Genomic DNA, 22,709 nt, shown 5'->3' on the forward strand with positions numbered 1-22,709 from the left:
GTTTCCTTGGTTGGAAAATATGAAAAAAACCTGTCTTTAAACCCAACTAGAGATTCTTTATTGTCATGTTTTCCGAACTCGCAGAACAAACGTACGTAGGTTCCAAATGGATTTAAAAACACAAATAGAAATACTTCATGAAAGTATGCATACTAGAGACAATGATGAAGACGAGAGGAAAAACAGGTCTGAGGAAGACAAGAGGAACTTCTGTAGAGAGAAGAAGAAATATGACCTTTTTAACGAACATTTAGGCTTTTTCAGCTAAATGCAAAAATGTTTCCAAAATTTTTTTAAATGTTTGTCTGAAAAGCAATAAGAAGTTTCTTCTTCCTACATTAAGGAACAATTTAGTGAAAGTCAATGCAGCGGCGCCCCCAGCAAAAAGTTTTTCCTCCCCAATTTTTGAATCAGAAATAGTCTACTGGTAATTGTTGACAAATATTAAGAAATTATCAATACAAGCTTTTATAAGAATTGCAAAAATAACAATAGCCACATTTTCTAATTACAATTAAAACAATAATATTATTAAAGATGTTAGAAAAATGTATTTTTTTATCTTTTTATTTGTAATGGCCTTCCAAAGTCTTCTGCCCCCTCCCACACCCTCAAAGAAAATGCTCTAGCTCCGCCCCTGTGAGAGATTAAAGTCTTGTTTTGTTTTCTCACACAGATTTTTTGTCATTTTCAGAATTTATTTATCAGTGAATTTCTCTTTTCATGCAGCCTCGGGCGTCCAGCCCAACCACTGCTGCCCACGCATCCACGCCACCAGCCTCCGCCGTCACTGGAAACTCAAACATCACGGCCGGGATTTAATTGGGGATTTGACACAGGATCTCCTGCTGGTGGGGATTAAAGGTAAGGTTAATGCTGCACAATCTCCATTGGTTTAAAAAAATATTTAACAAAAATGTACAGCAAAAAGGTGAATACTGATGAGCTGGCTGTAAAATAATCCACGATGGAGAAAAAAAAAACATCAAACAGATGTAATTAGATTAGGTTGGTAAGCACTGGAGCTTGGTTAATTCTCAACAAATTATCTAATCCAGATGTTGCACTCTCTGTGTAAACACAGTGCCCTGCAGAATCATAAAACAAATAAGCATGAAAAAGGTTTAAAGTTTCAAACAGAGCCCAACCTCAGCCTGAGAGCCTTCCACTGAAGGGAAAAAAAAGGAAACAAAAATGTTAAATCCACACCGCACACTCCCACTTCACTGCCTTCTTGAAACAGGAAAATGTAAATATGGTAATATTTAGCACGTGTTTTAAAACATATCGCTTTTCTCAAGCTGGGAGAAGCTGAAAGAGAAGGAGTGAGAGAAAGTCAGACGGGGAGGAAGAGAAATATATAAAAAAAGAAAAAGGAAAAAACTGGCCCACACACGAGAGAAGGCCTCCCTACATTTGTGTGTGTGTGTGTGTGTTCCAGTTTGTGCGATGTGGACAGGCTGTGGCTTCCTATGATTGCACACAGTTCCATCCAAGATCTCTGGCACTGGGCTGATGCCCTCAAACGACTCCAAAAGACTAAACTGGATCTGTGGCACCCCGAATCTAAAGAGTCAACAACTTGACAATAGGAAAACACCACTCCAGCGGCTCATATCATCCATCTGTGCACCGCAGCCATTCTTCATGGAGGGAAATAGGAAGAGGAGGAAAAGGAGGGAGGGGGGAATGAGAAAGAAAAAGGGAGACAGGGCAGAGGGAGGAGCAGAAATGGAAACATGCTGGACATATGGATGTGTTTAAGGACCACCAGGGAAGGGAAACTTGTGCATTTTCGCATAAACCCTGATAAACTCCAAATATGTAATTACACGGGGTTTAGGGCTTGTCTGTTGCCGATTCATTCAGGAATTTCTGGTTGCGTCTCTCAGAGAGTTCGGGTGCAACAGGCTCTTTATCGTTCTCGAGTGGCGGATCTGCCCAGCTCTAATGCGGCCGAGCCTTCTGCTCGCACTGGACCTGCTCGGTGTGAAAGTGCCATTGCCCCCCACCCCCTTATTGTTTAACAAGGCGGCGTGTGAAAGAAGAAAGCAGTCAAAAGAAATGCCTCCTACTACATAAAACCAGCAAAGGCTCCTTGTAAAATACCTGTAGCCCTTTTAAAGATTTCATCACGCTGCAATTTATAGTTTTCCAATTTCTTGTCAGTGTTTGTAGCCAATTTGTTGTGCTCCAATAAATAGACTGGCCTATTTATCAGCAGACCACATGGCAGCCATTTATGGCGCTTAACAAGAGGCAGATGTGTTTTGTGTATGTTTTCGCATGCAGGTTTGACGCGCTGACAGTCTACGGGATGCACACCCCTCTGTCCTGACTGCAGGAACGGCTGTAAACATCAGGTCTGATTAGACCGTGGAGAAGGCAAACATGCTTCTCTGACCATCCCTGAGACTTGTTTGTCTTCCTGTGACAGTGGCCTTTGGTTCATAAACAGGGTGCGTCACCGAGACGTGCACGCACTGACAGAGCGAGCACCTTTCCTGCTGCCTGTGAGGCCGCTCTATTTCTGAGCGTAAACAGTCTTTGCCTACACCAGTGTTCACATTATAAACTGTCTATTTCTTTGTACTTCCTTGTGTTGTGTGCACGTATTATGCGAATGCATGTCTGAATGTTGCCAATTACCCCAGCTATAAATACAAAGATCCCCATCCGTCACTTAGTTTCTGGGTGGCTGCAGCGCTGCCATAATTGGTTTCAGATGGTCACCCAGATCTCTCTCCCTCTGCTGCAACGCCATCGCTCCGGCTGTGTGTGAGAGAAAGCCGCAGGGGAGAAGGAGGTGGAAGGAGAGGGAAAAAAATGAGTGACAGACGGGAATAAATACAGAGCAAGCAGAGGAATAAACACACAGACACTAAATGTTTCTTTTGTTCTGGAATTCTCCTCATCCTGTGAGGCGGGAGGGAAAGAGCAATTTAACTCGTTAACTCCATGAGTGTTAATGGCTTCGTAACAACTGTTTTCATTTGGACGCCATTTATAAATATCAGCTGACGTTTGTTAGACGAGACATTTAAACGGGATATCACGTGAATCTCGTTATTATTCATCAGGAAACAGTGTAAAATGAACACAACAATAAACATCTGCTTAAGCCAGAAAAAAAAAACAGCAAAAATGTTAAATTAAATGCACATTAATGTATAACTCTGGAGTTATTTTGCATAACTATTATGAATGTTGATCATTTATTCTGTATAATACTACTTAAGACGGTAACTTTAATAAGCTTTAGCGCTCTCTCCTCCCAAAGGACACACAATCAATGAACATACTGGCAATAAATTAGCTGACTATCGGGAAATTGATTTCCAAAGCAGGGGATTCTGGGACTCAGTGACAGCAGGTTAGAGACTTGGAAACTCTGAGCTGGCAACCTTCACGGTTTTATTTAACCCCTTGATCACGATGAAAAAACAAAAAAGGAAAAATCAGTGATGTTTCTGCCTTGATGCTAAATTGAATTAATTTTGAAGCCGTAGCGGTTCGGCGCATATTTGCATCAAATATTTTGTCAAACAAATACATTTAAAAGCAACTACTTTAATTGTTTAATTTACAGTTATGCAAACATTTTGTAGGCTCTTGTTTCCTAATTTTCAAATAACAGGTTCTGAAAGGTCAAATGTGTAAAATTAAAGGTAAACAAAAGTGTTTCCTGAAGATGAAACATGTATTGAACACAGTGAGCTATAGGATGAGCAGTAAAAGCAGGCAAATGTCAGCTGCTCCTGCGTTTGGGCTGGGATGGACCCGTTTCCCTCCACTCATTAGCAGATGAAGAAGCGAGGCAGCAGACCCACAGGAATGCTCCTGTTAGTCCATTAAATCTCTCTCTTCGGGGCACGGGCCTCAGTGCGAGGTGGGAGACGCCGCGGCAGCGCGTGCCGTTTCTCTCGTGGGTGTCGGCAAAGCCCTCGTGACGCTGGCTTGGCACCACATCCCTTGCTGGCTTGCTGAGACTCTAATTGCCTCATTTTGCTCATCAGAACAAAAAGACGGTGCGCACCCATGAAGCAGGAGTTTCACTATACTGGAGCCATGGAATTATTTACCCAAGTCAGAAAAGAAGTAGATTTAGAATAAAAAGAAGAAGTTTTGTGGGACTAAAGCAGATGTTCTGTGGGATTGACTTCATACGCTACAAACTATTTGGTCCCTGCAAAGGTTTCCAAACTTTTTTAGACATTTGAGATGTTTTACTAGGTTTAAAACTTCTCTTTGCTCTACACCTTTCAAAGCTTTTCTCAAAATCATCACAGTGGAGAATTTTTGTCTCATTGAGAGTCAGGAACTATAAATAAGGAAATTAAATTAAAATGAGTCCAAATCCTGTGGCTCTGAACTCTTGACAACAGAAAAACTTGATTTAAAAAAAAAATATATATATATGATATTATAATGTAGGGCGGCATGGTGGAGCAGTGGTTAGCGCTCTTGGCTCACAGCAAGAAGGCCCCTGGTTCAAGTCCCAGCTGGGGGACGTGAATAAACACAACATCAATGGGGGACCCTTCTGTGTGGAGTTTGCATGTTCTCCCCGTGCATGCGTGGTTTCTCTCCGGGATCTCCGGCTTCCTCCCACCATCTAAAAACATGCTTTATAGGTTAATTGGCAACTCTAGATTGTCCATAGGTGTGAGTGTGAGGGTGAATGGGTGTGTTATTGTGGACATTCTACCCTGCGACAGACTGGCGACCTGTCCAGGGACTCCCCTGCCTTCGCCCACAAGTGGCCGGGATAGGCTCCGGCAGCCCCGTGACCCCGAAAGGAATTAAACAGAAAAGAAAATGAATGAATGTAATAATGATTGGTTACATTTTAAGGATGTTATGTTTAAAAGTTCAATACATGTCGTAAAAGGAAGACATTTTGGAAACAAAAATTTAGATTTTTGTTCTAAGAATAAGTGATAGTTGGAGATTTTATGAGGATTCATTAGGATGGGCCAACTTGTACTACGATACTCATTTAGTTCACATTCAAATGGCGTATTTTCACGTATTGCAATAGTTTTATTGTCACTGTAATTAAAATGAACTACAATTAGGCTCATAAAAGGATACAAACTATTTGCTTAGAACTAGTTACTACTATTAGTTAACTACTAATTTTAAAACCAATGTTGTTATGTATTTTCAGAGTGCTGGCAGCTATGCGTATTCATCCGAATTTGAACACTATTTTTCCATGACTCCCCGCTTAAAGGGTTAAATGTAGGGGTAGGGAGAAGCCTTAGGGGTAGGGGAAGAATTTGGATTCAGCCTTCTGTTTTTTAAGCTTATTTTTGCTTTTAAATGCTTGTGTGAAACTTCTTGTTTCTAGATTTTGATCTTGTTATTAGATTAAAAAAAGGTAAAACAATTTGCTGCACGGTAAGAAAATGTACTACTTTGTTGGAAATGTTTTGTCTGAAGAATAATGCTCTATTGGTAGTGGTGGCGCTTGTGTTTGGCAGCGGAGCGGCCACCAGTGTGTGAATGTGTGTGTGACTGGGTGAATGGGTCTGCGACTGTAAAAGCGCTTTGTCCTTGTAGGTAGAAAAGCGCTATACAAGTATACGCCATTTACCATTCTATTCCTATACTTAGGTTACCTTTTTTTGCAGTGTAAATACACTGCAAAACACAAAATCTGAGCATTTTTTGTCTATCTTCTGGTTCAAATATCTTTTTTACACTTAATATAAGACAAAACTAACTTACTTAACTGTAAACTTTTCAGTAACAACTTGTTTTAAGACAATAAATCTTGAATACCTTGTTGAGTCATTTGATCTTCAAAACATCTTATTTTAAGTGATATCTCCAATGAAACTACATTTTTTGACTCATAATTTATATCTAATTTGACAACTTGATCTTGAAATGTGTAATTGCAGCCTAATTGGTCTAGCAACAAGTCAAATTGCACTGTTGTAGCCCTTAAGATAGAATATTTCTTTGGGAAAAAGGATCATTGTGTATGTTTGTATTATATTTAAATATGGAATGTTTTTCTTAACAATACACGCCTATTTTATAGCTGAGTGTGTATAGCTCATTTTAAGATGTCATTTTGTCTTAAAAGGGCAGGACAGCATAATACATAAAACTTACAAGAAATCTCACATTTATACATGCAGCGCTTCAGTGGTATTTTTTTTTTCTTTTTAGTATGCCATCTTTGTAAATACAAAAATCTTCGCTCCTAAATCCATCACAGCTGATTAAACAGAAAAAGCAACACCTTTTAAAGCAGCTGTAGCTTTGCAGGGGCATTAAATGGAAAACTTTGTCTTATTTCATGAATGCGGATTTTCCTCCATTTACTTTTTTACATAATCTATTTTTCTTAAAAACAAACAGAACATTTTTGACCGATCCAGCTTTGGTCTAGAAATCACATTCAGGGGACCCATAAATGAGAGTATTCTTTAACAAGGAGCAAAAGCAAAGTGAGGTCCAATTCAGTGGAAAACTGTTTTATAGTGTTATTCTATTTCCTATAATATAGTATGACACACTCTTATTTTTTTATTGTTCAGCTGGAAAGCAAGAGAAACGGGACGCTGAAAAAACAAACCCCACATTTTTTCCTGGGCAAATTTATTGCGATCCAAAACATTCGACGGGATCACAGCTTCAGTTCTGAACGGGAAAGAAACGCCGCTCCGCAGGGTAATAGAGAGCAGGCCAACACTTGATTTACACACACGTCCATAAATCACAGTGCATTTTCAGCTGTGTTAGCTGAACCCTGTTTTTCACAGTGTTCTCGACACTATCTGTCAACAACTGATACTTCTGTGTCGGAGCAGATTAAGACATTTGAGCCGTGCAGAATCGGGGACGCTTTCTGTCAGGAAAGATGCTGGCAAAGGTTGGAACGAAGGACAAGGCGGGAAAAGAGCGAGAGAGATTTCTGCGGCTGATGGAGTGTCGATGTGGAAAGTGAAAGGAGGAAGACAGGGAGGTGAAGGAGAGGGCAGTGAGCACTCATCAGGAGGAGAGCTTGCAGGGAAGCAGGGGCCACAGCTTGGAGAGCAGGCCCTTGTGTAAATGGAGATGTACTAAACCTTTGCTAACCTGCATCGCCCAAGATAAAATATTTATATATGCTATTGTGTGACAGAGCAGTGGGCTGAGTAGAGCCTTAATTTGTTTTTCTCTGGGGTAAATTAATTCCCTCCCCATCATCAGTGGAATGAACCTGTGGCGATTACTGCCTGGCCTTGCCTGTGGTTCCTCCTGCAACGCGCACTTGACAGACTTTAGCGGTCAAAGTCCAGCTTACAATTATCCTTCATGTGCTCCATGCATTTCCATAGATTAAAGGTGATCCAGAAGCACCAGGAGAAAATAAAAATTGATTCTCGTTTGTCCAAGTTCTGCGTTTTTTTAGCATCTCCTTCCAGATTCTTCCTTCCTTTACCCGCTCGCTCTCTTACGGTGTTTACATAAATCATTCTGAAACACAAGCTTAGCAAACGCAGGCGGTCGGGGTTTGAGCATTTTATATCTACAGTATTGTTTGAAGAGGGAATTCACGTGAAGGACTGCACATCATTATTAACAGTATGGCTGTAAAAGTGCAAAGCCTCTGAAAAACGGAGGCGAATGGAGACGGCGCAGAGCCTGTGCATGCAAATCATATGTAAAATGCATCTGAGAAGACACACAGTGTGAACAACATTTGAGCCCTGCACAGATTGACACTGATTGCCGTGCTATTACAGGCAAATAGCAACACTTGGTCGGCCAGAGACAGGGCATAATCATGTGTGACTAACAGCAATGGAGAGAGCGCTACAAAGGGAAGGCGAGATGGTGGAGGTACGGGCTCTTTGTCTCCCCTGCCATCTTCCTCAGCCCTGAGTAGCCTGGAGGGGCCAACAGCAGATGATAAAAAGACAGAAAGCACTCAAAGTTCAAGGCAGACATGCCCTTTCATCTTTTTCAAGACAATCATATTGGCTTGCACACGTACAACCCTGCAAACTATCAATCTTTGCTTCTGGGAGAAGGAGCAGGAGGCATTGGGACGTGAAGAGGTGGTGGCACAGCTAACTTCTGCCCCGGCACTTTGGGCTGATAAACACTTCCTTCTGTGGTAAAAACCAACTTCTTATCAAAGGAAAATTGATTTGTTTCTATTAATGTTTTTCATTTCAAAGAGCTTGTATAAAAAAGGCCTCTTATGACTTTTATTTATAAGGAGCATTATGACATTTTTTTCTTTAAAAATGTGAAAGTTTTGGGTGTCCCCCCCCATTTTAATAGGTTAAGTGTAGTGTTTCCATCAAATTCAATTAATAAAAGCAAGTTTAGCAAACAACACTTTCTCCGAAATTGAACATTTTAAGTTCAAATCAACAAATTAATGACTTACCGGTAATCCTTTATGAACTACTACATTAGCAGCCAAAGACTTTAACAAAACTTTAAAAACAGCAAAACAAAAGTGGTCTCCAACCTTTTTCAGACCACGGGCCGGTTTAATGTCCGGTATTTTCACAGCCCGGCCTAAAGTGGTCATCCGATTTTTATTGTTTAGGATTTTTTTTTTTATTATTATTTTTATTCCCTTAACTTTTGAGGCATTGGTTTATCTTCATCTTCTGTAATGCTTTAGACCTTATTTGTTCAGTAGATTTCATCTAGGAGACATTAAAATGTGATCTGGATTTTCCCTTAATTCATAACTGTCAAAGTTGAAGCCAAAAAATTGGACACAAACTTCAGAAATGAACCAGAATAAAAACAAAAAAAAACAGCTGTAGGAACAACTGGTAAAAGAAATTCATATTTGGAGTGCAGACTTCTTTTATTTTGAAGTTGAAAGTTCTTCTTTTGTTTCCTCCAAAAGAAACATTCTAAATATGTTTGTTTTTTGTTAGCGTAGAAGTTTTAATTTAGTGCAGGCATGTCCAAAGTATGGCCCGTCGGCCTAATTTGGCCCATATTCAAATTTCCATACAATCAGCACTTTCTAAAAACTGTGTATTATTTCTTGACTGTGGTTGGCTAAATTACATTTTCATATTCATCATAAGGAGGGACTACCAGATGAGACCTGCTCTGTGAAGAAATTAAAAGTATGCCATTGCAATAAAATGTTCAATAAATTGTCAATTTAAATACTTTTAGTAAAATAGTTCAAAGAATGCCAGGCTGAATGTATGGCCCTTACACATCCATTTACCAAATCTGGCCTTTGCAAAAGGTTTGGGCACCCCCTGGTTTAGTGGATCAAGAAATTTGGCCACTTTAAGAAGTAGCACATGGATTTTCAACAAGTGACCGACAAACTCGAGGTGCGTCAAGAATGAGTCAGATGTGGTGGAGAGAATCCAATAATTTTCCAAAATAAAATGTCCTTCAGAATCAGGTTGTAAATAAAACTGAAAAACTGTGGGTGTGTTTTGCTTCTGTGCAGATTGGTACTGGTCTGGGGGAGAATTGGTACCGATCCACAGTCTGGGGGTTGGGAGCCATCTCTCTGTAGTATTTCAAATGTTAGTCAATCAGTCTAACATTATGTGACTCAAATTCAGTCTGATTCAGTTTTTCTTGGCCAAACATTAGCAGTTAGTCTTCTGTGAAGTAACTGATGCTGAAAATGTATCAAGAAATATCAAAACACACTTTTAAGAATACGTTTCTTGATTAGCAAATCCCTTGAAATGTCAGTTTTGTTATTTTTGTTTAACTGTGTCTGTTTAGCAAATGTTGGAAAATGTGAAGTGGTGAAGAAGAGGACAGCGTTAACCCTTACAGCAGGAGTTTGTTTCTAAAGTGTTGTTGTGAATGTCATTTAGAGTTTCTATTGATGGTGTTTCTGTCTGAGATTTTTATTATTTGTCTTCATTTCTAATCACAATGGGAGTCTGCCAGCACAGCAGAGGCCAGTCTGACGTCTGCATTAAGCTCAGAGTGGAGCAGAAGCTCAGAGTTTAATGAAGGAAACCTGAACTTCTGGTTAAACAAACAGGCTGAACCTGTGAAAAACCACCACATCTCCTTTCCTCCATCCCCTTCAAACCTCTGGGACCTGCAGTTAGCACCAGACTTTGGCTGCTCTCCACTTCTTTTATCTTCCAATTATTATTTCTATTCTGCGTATTTTCGTAAGGAAATTTTAGGAGATGCTGCTGTAGATTTTTTGCCGTTTATGAGAATTGAGATGAATGAAAGGACAGATTATTTTTGACACGTGTAAGGGGGAAAACGGCTCACAAATAGAAAGACTGTGAATTTAATTTCTCGTTTAACAACATCGTGGCGAGGAATTTAACACCGCTGTTTATTAAAAACCTTCCAATGGGTTTTATAATTAAAGATTCAGTCCATTTTTGTTAGTGTTTTATTGTCATATTATCAGGTGACCTTTGGCTGGTAAAAGAAAAATAGAACAATCCCGCTGTGCCTTAATTCCAAATATTTAAGGATGTGAATAATGGGAAAATACTCACAAATTTGTGTTTTGTCACAACTGCCTATCAAAATCCAGTACCCTAAACCTTGACTCTGGTGTTATTATATGAAATTGGACAGAAATGGGAACGAACACGTTTAGACAAACATGGCTGCTGTCATCTCTTTCTCCCTTCCTTCTAATCTTCATCATCTTCCATCCTCCCAAGTGACTTTAACTCTAGCATTTTGGAGCTGAGGCCAAAGACAAGACCCAAGATTTGGAGACTTACACCCCCCCCCCCCTTTTTCCACTGCACTAATCTCCTCTCCTCAGCCCCCCGCTGTTCTTTTTACTCTCCAGTCATTTTAAATACAGTAACACAATCTTAAGGAAAGCTGATATAATCTTTTCTAAACTATAAAAGTCAGTCACCCAGAGAAACATCTGCGCGGTCAAATTTAAAACAAACTGTCAGGGAGTCCAGTGTCCCCATAAAAGGGGGTAGAGTCTGAGGAGGAGTGGGGAGTGGGGAAAGTAAAGAAATGGAATCGCTTCTGGGATGGAGTTTTAGTACTTTCCACTTGTATTACCTAAACACAAACCTCCCCGAGGCCGTCCAGATCCGTGCAGGGTAAAGGCAATGCGGCACCAATGCTACCAATTGGTTTTATGGCTGCTTGAGTTATAAAGTGTTTGCCCCCTTTTGACAGTCTCCACACCAGAGAGGGCCAAATATGTGAAAGGCTTCAAAGGCTGACAACAGGCCTTTAGCAGGCTTCACAGGCCAGGGCAAAACACATGAGCTAACTTCTCTATAGGGCAGTTAAAGATACAGAACCATGACACGGCTCGTTTATTTTTTTAAAAACATTTCCCTGAACTGCTTAAAGTAACTTACACTAAACGTATGCAAATACAAAAAAGGGTGAGAGGCGAAAATATTGAGAATGCAGCATAAATGTTCATGTCATCTGAAAGTTTGGGTTTAAAAGCCAAATTTGTCATCTGTCATCCAAAGTGGTGCCTAAGTGTTGTGCAATTATGAAGTGATGGATATGTAAGAAAGTCTATGCTTTTTCAGAGTTAACTCTTTAACATCTGAGTGTCAATGATTCACAAACCAAACCAAGATTCTTATAAATTAATGTTAATTTGGAGAGCTGTTTGGGAGATACGGTACAGAGGAGATCGTTTGACAAGGGCAGCAGCCAACCAGAACACAATGCGCTGTATAAAAAAAGTGTAAAGTACAGCTGAATAAAAGAAACCACAAGACCACAAAGGGTGAACCGTGATACAGTGAGGTAACACTGTATTGCCAAAACCACAGTGGATGCCAGTAAGTCAGTCCAAGTTCAGCTATGATCACACGACATCGCTCAACGGACGAGCAGCACCACCTGACCATGGCGCCTCCAGGTTGGTGGTAGGCGGTAAGATGTTGCAGGTGAACTCAGTGAGTTACAAAATGTCGTCAGCAGGCTTGCATCAAGACTCAGAAATACTGTCAGACTTTGTGACAGACCCAGGAGTGGAGCCCCACCAGTGACAGACCTCAACCATGACCAGAACAGAAGGACCCCTGACTTCAGACATGGATTAGCAAACACCACACAACTGCAGGCCCGTTTACCAGACGTGAGGGCTACCAGGGTTTCCAGACAAACCATTCGACCCCTTTGCTTTGACTTGAATGCCAGACGACCGTTACAGGTGACACCACTGACACCAAAACACCGCAGTGAACGTTCAAAGTGACCTGTACAATAAAGCATTGGTATACTGTCCTGTTCACTGATGGGTGTTGGTCACCTCACACACAATGATGGTTGTTAGCGTTGCTGGAGAAGGGGAGGTGAGCAATATGCCAAGGTCAACATGGTTCCCAAGGGTTGGCTTTGGTGGTGGAGGAGCTACAGTCTGGACGGGCATCGTCAGTCATTGCAAAACTAATTTGGTTATTGTAGATGGTCCAGTCACTGCATGTTCCTACAGCAGAGAGGCATTATAGAACCATCATCTTCCACCAGCAGACCCCAAACTTTCTGTTCGTGGGTGATAAGGCCCCACCACATGGTGCCATGAAGTGGGAGTGCCTCATTCAGTTTTGCCAGCAGTGTCCCCTGACCTGAACCCCATAGAGCACATCTGGGACCATCTGAAGCAGAGAGTGGATGATCGGACCCACAAGTAACCTGGCAGGACTGCATACTTTTAGATGAGTGGAACACTTCAGACCAACATCACGAGTCAAGTGAGGAACAAGAGACGTCGCTGTCAAGCTGTCATCGCAGCGAATGCAGGAAATACTCGCTATTGACATGGTCAATGATTGTTATTTGGGTCTATCTTCATTTTGTAGTAATAAATATCAAACTGATGAAATGTGTGTTTCTTCTCATTCATTGTTAGTACAGTAATGTCAATGGGAACATTTAAGTATTTGATTAAAAGTCAGACCAAATACAAAAAGCTTTTAAGTATATAACAATGTCCCTTACCTATTGTGAGTAGTGTAAATGAATTCACAGAGACCCGGCTGAACATCAAAGCTTTGAATTGTTGTAGAATGAGTAATCCAAACGCTAGTCTGACTAAAAGATTGAACACACTTCAGGCAGATTTTCACGAGTTTCAGGTAAGAATGTCACTAAAGGGTGTCGTGACGGCCAAGCTCCGTCCCGTCTGTTTTCCGCTCACCGCTGGATTGGTTTAATTGCTTTAATGAGAGTGCATGGTGTCATGGAGGGAGATGGGAAGCGAGATGCTTTAGGGGAGTCAAGTGTGTTGCGCTACCTCAACTCGATCTTAGACTCTCTGTGTCAGCAGGCTGAAGCAGTCTATGTAATGATACATGAGGGTAAACACAACAAGCAGGTACACCTGACAGAGAGCGCCACGGACACGAAGGCCTCTCACAAACACAGAAATTTATACACACTTGTTCCCAGACAAGAACATCCTGCTCCTGACTAATGGTTTGAATAACAGCCAGAGTGCCCTGATAATATCTCAGTGAGGTGTGTTTGTGTGTCCGGATGTTGTGTGTTTGGATTCACACTCACGGTGCGAGTCATGCTTTGCTAATGCCACCCTGAATAGTGTGTCTAATTACTTGGCCTACAGATAGCTTTTAGCTAAATCACCTGGCCTTCTGAAGAGCCTATATCAACAGTGACAAGGACCCGGACAATTTCATCAGCCCTCTCCCATCGTCTGGGTCCAGTACCAGCAATCAGTGTGATTTGCAGCAGCTTTGTTGTCATCATCCCTCTTTTCATAATAGAAATGTTTTTTCTGCTGCCGAGATAGAAAGAAAAAGACACAAAACACATGCAGGAAAGAGGGAAATATGAGGAAAGAGAAAGAATAGAGTGGGAGAGAGTTGTCAGTAGAGGGCTTACTTATGTTAATGTTTTCCCTGCAAGTGCGTTTGCTGCACCAGAGAGCCGCACAGACCTGGGTGACAGCCGTAAGTGGGCTGAGCTGTGAAATTTAATTAATATTGTAGAGGGGTCCTCTGGCTAGATTGCTAAACAGCCCACTGCTCTGATAATACACACACACAAGCACACATCTAACCACATTTTATAATGAAAATGTAAAAAGAAATGCAAAAATTGAGGAAAACTGAGTCAGTTCTACTTAATAAAATGTTGAAAATTATGCATTTCTATCTAAAAAACAACAACATAGTTTGGGTTCTAAGCAGTTCTCCATCACCTTTCATTTTATTTGGTCCATAAATACCTGACTTTATTAGCCACATTTAGTAAGCAATCTTTTTATGTGAGTACAGCAAAAACAAAAAGTTTTGCGATCTGGTTTGGGTACCTTTAGGTCGGTAAAAGAAACACTAAAGCTAAAAAGAGCACAAGAACTTCAGTGTTGCTAAACTTGGTAAAATATTAGTGACGAGACACATCTGATGAAAGCTGAAAGCCTGGAACCCACAGTGAGGAGGGCAGAGTGGTGCCAAGTGGGGTTGGGTCACTTGACAACAGCCCGTCTCACCCTATTACCCTCCGAGTCCCTCCCCACCTCTGTGTCGCGCTGCTCCGTGAGGTCGCACCACCAGTCGCTTTACAATGACACCAATGCTGGCTTTTACTGAGTGAATGGAGAGCCAGCGAGGAAAAGAGGGAGAGGGAACGGCGGGGTACTCTTCACATGGAGGGCTTCACAATTACTGTGCATATTTTATGGGTGCTTAACATTGATGTAACAGATTTGTGTGTGTCAGTTGAATAGGGTAAAGCTTTTACTTCAAGAAAGATGTCATTAAAGCCAGAAAAAAAGGAGGAACTATGAGTAAAAAACTTCACAGCTTTCAAAAAAACGGTTGTAATGTCTGACTGAAAAGTTCCATTTTTTCCGATAAAACATGTTTAGATTTTTCTAAAGTTCAGGAAAATATACATTTCTGCTGTACAACTTCAAATGGTCACTGTAACCCTTGTGCTATCCTAGGCACTTTAACGTTGGGAGTTGGGTCATCTAGACCCACTAGACAGTGCTCTGAACCTTTTTTCTTCAATGATTTGTGATCTTCACTGGTGTCCATGGATTACATGAAATCTTTCCACCTTTATCCACCTTTGTCATGGTAGGGAGAACACGTCAATGTGAGGGTGGGGTCATCTAAGATAGCACAAGGATTAATGCTACCTTCACACCAGCCTTGGCACGTTTAAGCGACCACTTTCAATGAAAAGTCTACGTAAACATATATGTGCGTTCTGGCTTCCATGTTGAAAACTCTAGCGATTAAGTGTCGCTATGCAAGTTTTCAAGTCAGTTTTCGGGCGGTCATTGAACATTGAATTTGACCAATCAGGGACTGGGATTTGGAAGTGACGTCTGGATGGCGTCCTTTTCAATTCATGGAAGTAGCAACCATTTAAAATTGATAATAGAGGATAAATTAGTGACTGGTATTCTATTACACCAAATCTTTCAAATTTTGGAATAGAGCTGTGAAAGAAAAAGACTGGAGCAAGATTCACCAGATTTGCACGGCATTGACATTACACACCAAGACTCTTCCAGGTACATACGCTAGTATTGGGTAGCAACAGTTCAATGGGAACACCGTGTGCCAAAAACATGTTCAAGAATGTGTGTTCAGCTCGTTCCACAACGTGCATCTCACCCCCAATGTATACTTGGCTTAATATGTTGAACAGAAGGATTACGAGGTTTAGAGATCCACAATGAAATGCCTCAACTTGCAAACCTTTACACTGAAGCCAATCTACAGTTTCACTAAGTGACTGTATGATATAAAGAATGTGGAAGTTAAATTTACCAATTGCAGACACTTTTTTTTCTTTATGAGGATGATTGCATCCCTTTTAAAGACTTTTTGACAAGAAAACGTGATAGATCTAAAAATGTCAGTTGAATCACTTCAAACTTTTGGTCTTCAGACTGTATTAAGCTCCAATAACCATGTTTCTACACTGCTCAATGAAAATGTACCTGTGGACCAAAACGGACGGGCGAGTAGACCAAAGAGACGTGATGAGATGTTTCCAAAGGTCTGACACCAAGACATCAGTCATCAGAGGCTGGCCTTTCTCCGTTTTCTAAAATTTGTCAGTGTGAGCTTCAGTTATGTTTCTGTGTGCGGCACAAAAATCTTGATGAGGAAAAGGCGGGGCAGACAAATCAGACACCAAGTTGGTGCTTAATGTGTGATTACCATTGATTGTATCAGAGAACTGGACTGAGTGACTGCGACGTCACCCATTGAAAATGGCTAAATGAAGCTTATTCAGTCTCCAATTTCTCCGTGATTTGGACGCTGCCATGTTGGAGCTACACATTGTCAGTAAGCAGTGATTGGTCTGAGTCAACATCTCTAGGGCAACTTCTATCGTCAATCAGGAGTGAACTTTTTAAAAGACTACACCCCTACCACTTGAAATCTGTCAGAAGGCACCGTCGACTTTTATTGAGGCATCTGGTCAGTGTATAACTTGAATAACTTGAACTACAGAAAAAAATGATCATAAAAAAAGGGGGTTATCAAGAACATTTTAATAAAATGTTCTATTGGTCATAATAACCATTCTGACCAATAGAATGACTGAGTAACAGCTGTTTATTTCTCTGTAGAAGTCTATGGGATTTTGGTACTTCCTGTTTGGAACAGCAAGGGGGAGGATTCACTCAGTCCAGTTCTTATATACAGTCATTGGTGTCAATGTGCCCATGGAGGGGGGAACAGAGAGAAGGGGGGGGGGGGGGGTGAACAGCTGAAGAGGATTTTCTTCTGAGCTCTTTTCTCTCATTCATACAAATCCGCTCATACAGGGAGCATTCTCCACACGGATTCGGGAACATGGGAGTGTATCCTACCTAATGAATGCCATCAATTAGATCCCAGCTGAGGGTAAGTGAGAACCTGTGGGCGGGGGGGGGGGGGGGGGTATGGGCATTTGACAAGCATGTATTAAGTAGACATTGATGCGGTTAAAGGAATAACAATTTCACAAAACAAAATAATAATAATTATGCTCCCTTTTGGATTGGCAACCTCTGGATGGAAAAAGTTGTAATGTTTTAATTAAATGTGTAATCAAACAGGTGTGAAGTTTCACAATGCTTTTATTTGAAGTTTCAAATTAATTAATGGAAATGTAAAAAAGCAAAAACTACATTTTTCTTTTGGCCATATGACTGATTTACTCGGTTTGAAAGGCAAAAGGCCTGAACATAAAAGAGTTGTGTGGAGGCTGTTTTCATTCCAGACTGCTGGTTGATGACAGAGACGCAGCAAACACACATGGATCCTGAATATCCAGTCATCCCTGGTGTGGCCCACTAAAGCTCCCTGCTCTCTCTGTTTTGTTTTTAATCACAGCAAACCCAAACCTCAGATGTAATTTAGCATCTGCATACATCTAAACACAAACACCGACACATAGAAAGGTACACACACACTCACACACACCAACACATACAGTACGGTAAACTCAGCTCCACAATTACCCCTAAATTAGAGATAATAACATGACCACTTCCTGACCAATCACCTGCAGCCTCTCCATGACTCACAGAGTGTTGCACCACAGTCTGTCTTTCTCTTTGTCTCACAAATACACACACCCACACACATGGCCTACAAAGTTAGTGGTGGCTGTAGAAATCATTGGTTATTTTGTCTGACCACTATGCTTTGTGATTTTCTCTGTATCGGGCAGGCAGGTGGAGGAAAACCGTTCTCTCATTTTTGGAGATAAATGTTAGCTTTCTGTGGTTTCCTGTATACACTGCCTGGTGTCAAGACACACACGCACACAATCACAGATACACAATATGGACACATTTCCTGGCAAAACTGAAATAACCTTTCCTGTCTCCCTGTCTGTCTCATGGATGACTGAGAGACCAGTCGTTTCCCACAGTAAGGCTGCCTCAGCAGACTTCACATTCAGTCTGCCCTCGCTCCTCTTTTCCTTTTTCATTCTTTCTCCCTTCAGTTAAATTCTTTATTTTCATTTGGAGCCACAACATTTTTTTTAAAGGTTAAATCAACTTTCTCCTGTTCTTTCAAAACAAAGGCCGGGAGTGAAGCTGCAGTCAAAGTGGATAAATAAAAAGGAACAGCAGAGAAAATAGGATTTTTCTTCATCCAGAGAATTAACAATGCCAATGGAGTACATAAAAAAAGAATATATATAACATTCAGCCATCTTTTTCTGCAAACATTGCTTAACAACAACTTTCTTCAGGGCTTTTAAAGTTAATTAAACTAATTTGGTTCATTTTGGGGAAAAAGCAATTAGCAGGAGCCCAAAAAAATAAAATATAAAAACATAAAAAATACAAAATAGAATAAAAAATGCATGAAAAAAAACAAATTCAAAATAAAGATTAATAAATAAATAGACCACGAGTAAAAACAATCAGTCATCACATATAACAATTATTCACCCAAATTAATATTCAAATAAGAGTAAAATAGTAATTGATGAAAAATGTACTCAAGTACCAAGGAAAAATATTTAATTCACGTTTGAAAAGTTATGGAATCAGTAGTGGAGCAGCGATTTATTTACAACAACTCAATTTGAAATTTGTGGTTGATGATTCAATTCACTTCGATTCACAGGCCGAAGATCAGTCCAGGACATCTTTAGCCAGAACTTCAACCAGTGTGGCTCAGAGATAAACACCTGGGTACAGAACGGTGCAGGTGAGGTTTGGATTTCTTCAAAATAATCAAGTGTAAATAAATATATGTACAAACAACAAGTAAACAACAATTAATATCAAATCCATTCACATTTTAGTTTCTGAAAGTTAAGCCCACTGTCATTTTTCGAAATTTAAAGAATCCAAAGGGAACATTCTTTAAAAAAAAACAATATATATACAGTACACATATATATATATATATATATATTTATTTTACTTGTCCTGTCCAACAGCCGAGTGAACAGATGAGAGCTGTAGGCCTCTTGTGTTGGACATATTTTACTGTTACAACATGGGGTTTTGAATCTTCTGACATACAAGGTGTATATTGGAATAAACTCCTTCTGTAATAAGATGCAAAAATTACATTTAAAAAACATAAAATTAAAAATAAGATTAACTGCATTAAATAAAACTAAATACATAAAATAACATGTAAAACTGACAGAATGAATAAGCAGATGAGATCAACTAAAGGCTCGATTAAAAAGGTGGGTCTTGAGCCTGGCAGGAAAAAGCCACTCCATGGGTTTTACTCCTCACCTTAGGAAAAACTAAAAGACCAGCACCAGAGGACCTCAGGGTCTGCAAGGGCATTAAAAGTGTGAGCTGGATGACGAGCAGCAGCCTGCGCTCCAGCGGCTCAGATGGGGAGATGGGAGCTCCAGAGCGATGTTTCCTACCATAGAGCAATCCAGCGTGAAGACCAGGTTTCGTTGGGAAGAGTGGATCCCCTGAAGTTGGTGAAATAAAGAATGTGGTATACGAGCCCCGGGAAAGCTCACCCGAGCATCGGGCCACCATCTCTTGCGAAAGGCAGCGGCGTTTCCCTCTCATGGCGAGCACCAATGGAACAGAGCGGAGCTGGATGTCACAGTAGGAGTTCCGCCCGATGTCAGTCCTGGTGAGCCCGCTCGGATTGGTGAATAATGAGGCCTTTAGCCATAGCGGGTCGTCAGCGCTAGGTTCCCCAAGCTGGCAGTGTCCGGTTTGGAGCCACAGTTCCTCCGGTCGCGACGTGTCACCTCAGCCCACGACTGCTTGGGCGTAAACGAGAGTGCTTGAGCCCTGGGTCCAGTGTTGGCCCCAGTGAGGACTCCCGGCCTGCAGTGCAGAGTTGGTCTTGGTGCTTGGAGCCCTGTCCGTCTGCTTCCACATATTTGGGAGCAGATGGACAGGGCCACGTATTTATACGATGTTGCTGTTTGTGGCGGTGGAATGGGCTTCAACAGGAAGTTCACCAAACCACGGAAGGGTTTGAGACAGGGAGCGATTGGTGTTGATGGAATGCTGCCGTTGTTGGATATACTTAGACTGGAAACACTGAGAGAATTTTCTCTATCAGGTGATGTTTTTCTCTGAGCTCCAGTCTGAGCTCCTGAACAGTTTCCTGAAGTCTGCAGTGTCCTGGGTTGCAATTGTCACACACGGGAGGGGAGGAAACTCCATCTGGTGGAGCAGCAGCCATCTTGCCACAGTTGTGGTAACAGCATTGGAGCATTCTAGTACACTATATGGTCAATACAGTTCAATTCAATTCAATTCAATTCAATTCAATTCAATTCAATTCAATTCAATTCAATTCAATTCAATTTTATTTCATTCAATGGTCGACCCATGATCGTAGGATTTCAGGTCTGATTCCCACCAAGCACGCCCATGGGTCGAAGTGTCCATGGGCAAGACACTGAACCCCCCTTACCTCTGGTGGGAGGTTGGCGCCAGTGTTCGGCAGTGGAGCCGCCAGTGTGTGATGTGTGTGTGACTGTGTTAATAGGACTGTGACTAAAGCGCTTTGGGCCTTAAAGAAGGTAGAGAAGCGCTATATAAGTATACGCCATTTACCATTTACCATTTACCATTTATATAACCCAAATTCTCAACAACAGTCGTCTCAATGGGCTTCGTGCTTCGTAATTGTAAGGTAAATATAAAATCAAAAAGGATCATAACTGCATTGAATTTTAACTTTAACTAAACAGACTAAATTAAACTGGCATCCCTGCCCTTAGACCCCCCTTCCCGGTAAGGAAAAACTCCTAAACAAAAACAGAATCCGGAAAAAAATAAGAAAACTCAGGGGTGTCCACATGAAGGAGGGATCCTCCCCCAGGACGGACAGGCGATGTACCAGAACCCTTAGAGAGAATTAGCTTATCTAATTCTACAACTACATATTTTAAGTCCAGCAAATGATCTTCATCCAGATAAAGTTGGGGGACGGCTGGGGGTGCGAGCCGGAGACAGGATCCACAGCCAGGTGTAGAAGCAGAGACGAGGTCAGATACAGGAGCACGGATGAGCCAACTTCGAGTTCAAGTTCATAAAACAAGATAAAATGGGTAAATAACTAAATAAATAAATAAAAGTAATAAAAAATTAGCTAAAAGCCAGGTTAAAAAGGTATGTCTTGAGCCTTTTCTTAAAACCATTAATGCTTTTAACCACAAGCAGTCCTGCATTTTGGGAGTGAAGTGTTCTGATTGGATGGTAAGGGACTATGAGGTCCTTAATATAGGACGGGGCCAGTCCATGTAAGGCCTCATAGGTTAACAGGAGGATCTTGAACTTGATTCTAGAATCAATTGGGATCCAGTGAAGTGAAACTAACACAGGAGTGATGTGATCTCTTCTGCTAGTTCCTGCTAACAATCTAGCTGCTGCGTTCTGAACAAGCTGGAGACTTCTTAAGGAACTCTTAGGACACGCTGCTAACAAGGAGTTACAGTAATCCAGCCTAGACGTAACAAATGCATGGATGAGTTTTTCAGCATCACTCTTAGAAAGTTCATTTCTGATCTTAGCAATATTCTGCAGGTGAAAAAAGGCAGTTCTACACGCCTGAGATATGTGAGCCTTCAATGATAAATCCTGGTCAAATATACTTACATCATCCATAGAGACTATCTGAGCAGACAGAGCATCTCTGAGGTTTTTAGGACCTAGTACAATGACCTCAGTTTTTTCTGGGTTCAGGAGGAGGTCATTAATTGTCATCCAGGTCTTGATGTCTCTGCTGCAGGCGTTCAGTCATAGGTCTTTGTTTGGATTTGAATTCAAAGTCTTTCCACACATTGGACTGGAATCATGACTGATCACTTTTTGCTGCATCACGTGTGTTGTCCGCTGTGATGCACTTTGTCGTTTTCACCTTATTTTCACATATTTATTGTTTTCACATTTTATTGGGGAGCCGGTTTAGCTCGTGCTGGTTTGCGGCACCTTCCATCCGTGAAACCAGGGTTCGAATCTGGGCTGCTCCCTGTTCCCTTCTCCACCTCTGTGCCGGTCCCAAGCCCGGTTGCTTTGAGAAGGTTGCGTCAGGAAGGGCATCCGGCGTAAAACATTGCCAAATTTACAGTGCGACTTGTTCGCTGTGGCGACCCCTGATTGGGAAAAAGCCAAAAGAGAAAGAAGAAGATTGTTTTCACATTTTATATTATTTATCATTACTTAGAGATTAGGCCTGTGTCTTTGTTGTGCATCTGCACTTTACTGTTGTTTATGTCTACGCACGGGACAGTGAGAAACGTAATTTCGATTCCTTTGCATGTCAAGCACATGTGAAGAAATTAACAAATAAACCTGACTTTGACTTTGACTTTCATGTTGTAGTAAGGGTTACATCTATCAATTTATCTAATTTTGAAATGGATTTTTCAACGGTCTCAGTCAATTGGATTTGATTCTACCTCGGCAGGTTGATCTTTCAAACAAGCCAAAACAATAGTTGGTATTTATGTATTAAGTGTTTGTTGCTAAAGTTTTTAGCTCCTCCCACACACCATCAGCTTTATGAACACATTTTGGGACAAGCATCAAGGAGCAAATTTGAAGCGTGTCCAAAGAAAGGACGTTGACTGGCAAATCCCGTTAGGTGTAAACACAGCATATATGACATGGAACAAGGCCACTATTAGGTTGAATTCAAATAATAAAATGCGTTATCTAAAAATTAAACCAAGACAAACACATGAAACTACACACACACAGGCACACACACACACACAGCAGCAGTAGCGGTGCAGCAGAGGCCGAACACGTGTGTTTCTGCCCCATTACTGAGACAAATCTTTAA

Source organism: Oryzias latipes, chromosome 4 (genome assembly GCF_002234675.1).
Source record: "Oryzias latipes chromosome 4, ASM223467v1".
In the NCBI taxonomy this organism is placed as follows: domain Eukaryota; kingdom Metazoa; phylum Chordata; class Actinopteri; order Beloniformes; family Adrianichthyidae; genus Oryzias; species Oryzias latipes.